This window comes from Silene latifolia, chromosome Y (assembly GCF_048544455.1).
Source record: "Silene latifolia isolate original U9 population chromosome Y, ASM4854445v1, whole genome shotgun sequence".
Classification (NCBI taxonomy): domain Eukaryota; kingdom Viridiplantae; phylum Streptophyta; class Magnoliopsida; order Caryophyllales; family Caryophyllaceae; genus Silene; species Silene latifolia.
In genome coordinates this window covers 364923567-364925492 of record NC_133538.1, presented here as the reverse complement: position 1 = coordinate 364925492, position 1926 = coordinate 364923567, and the positions used below count along the sequence as shown (strand labels likewise).

At 41.2% G+C, this 1926-nt stretch overlaps 1 non-coding gene across 1 annotated transcript; it reads right to left on the bottom strand.

Moving 5' to 3' along the window:
- Positions 1-1365: 1365 nt before the first annotated feature.
- On the bottom strand, positions 1366-1471 carry LOC141636227 (small nucleolar RNA R71). The gene has a single exon (XR_012540853.1). It is a non-coding gene; the product is annotated as a small nucleolar RNA R71 (small nucleolar RNA).
- Positions 1472-1926: the final 455 nt, after the last annotated feature.

Genomic DNA, 1926 nt, shown 5'->3' with positions numbered 1-1926 from the left:
AAATATATAAAGTGTGTTGAATTGTCATCTAGTGAGGATCGAACCCATGACCTCTTGGTATGTGTACCCTCACTATTACCACTATGAAACATTCAGCTTGTTGATATTAAATACAACTGATTATATTTAACTACGAATTAACAGATTAATTCGTCCAAACTAACCTTATATATATTTAATTTAAATATAACTTATTATATTTAATTTACGAATTGTGATTAATTGCGTCTCAACTTAATATTATTTAATTTTCATTAAATAATTATCTCATCAACACATTGACTAACTTTTTAGTCATTTTGGGCATCAATGTAATTATATTTCTATAACCACATTTCTCAAACACGTCCTATAGGTGTAACCTTTAGGGACCAGTTGATCACCGCCATCTGTATGATAATAACGTAAAACTTTCTAGCAAGCCAACCGTTATTAGATAAACGTTAATCAACTGATTAAATATACGAAGTATATCCTTGTGAACCTGTAAGAGATTTACAAATGTTATCACACTAATTTGTGGAGGACACAAGCACCAACAATAGACACCCCCATTTGTGACCAAATAGACGGACTTTTACAGATATCTTCCCTCCCTGAGGAGATCGACCTGACTTCCCTAGCTTTATAGTTAGTTTAGTTAGTTATTTTTGATAGGTATACGACAGCCCTGTCAAATTTTGGCGTCGTTGTCGGGGAGGCAATTGCCCTATCTGTTTTTGTTTCGATTATTTTATCCGTATCAGGGAATTTTTATTCCTTGAGGCAGTTCTTATTTATTTTCTTTCAGTATTGTGTATGCCTGTGTCGACGGGTTTGAGTTAGTTTGGTGATTCTCGAGCGAGAGACTATTTTGGCATAGACTCCGTCTGCAAAGAGAATCACAAAAGGAAGACTTGAGTACTTTCGAACCATAGCTTCAACATTTCTTTTTTACAGAAAACCCATCTTTTGAAGAAGATATTTCCAGTTCTGTAAGCACACCAGTAAAGATGCCGAACATTGCTAGTCACTCGGAGCCTAAAGCATCATCAATACCAAAGGGTTTCAATCTCCAGACTGAGGATGGGAATACATTTGACATCCGACCTTCCTATATCAATCTGGTAGAGAGAAATCTCTTTAGAGGTGTGGCAGGTGAAGACCCGAGGAAGCATATGGAGGTCTTTACGGACTATTGTTCTACTATCCCCGCCACAAAGGGGGTAACTCAAGACAAGATTAAGGAGGTTCTGTTCCCTTTTTATTTGTCGACTCGGCCAGGAGTGGTGATCGATTTGGACCGTACGGCCGCGGGGGTCAGAGACTGGGAGACCCTTGCTCTTGCTTTTTATAGGAGATATTTCCCTCCACAGCGCACCAATCAGCTGAGGGCAAAGATAACAAGTTTTAAGCAGGCACCCGATGAGACTTTCTATGAAGCATGGTCCCGTTTCAAGAAGTTGGTGAGGTCTCTTCCTCACCATGGTTTTGACCCGTGGTTTCTGTCCAACCACTTCTACAATGGGTTGTACGATGATCACAGAGCCATACTTGATGCATCATCTAATGGAAGATTCCAAGAGAACACCGACGATGATAAGGGATGGGCCCTTATTGAAGAAATGGCGAACCACTGTGCTGAGTATGGAAACCCGAGGGATGGTATTAGGACAGTTCATGCAGTCGATAAGCAAGTTGTGGCTCAGATGGAAGCCATGAATGCTAGATTTGATAAGTTGGAGCTGCATTCTGCTGGGGAGCCTCAGACGGTTCATTTGCTTACTAGAGGGGAGACTGTCACATGTGAGAGGTGTGGTAGCAACGACGGTCACACTGCTGTTGGCTGTCTTACGGAGAAGGAACAAATCCTTGCCTTCCAACAATACAGGCAAGGGGGGGGGGGGGTGGGTTCCTACTATAACAACCAAGGGGTAGTCCATCCCA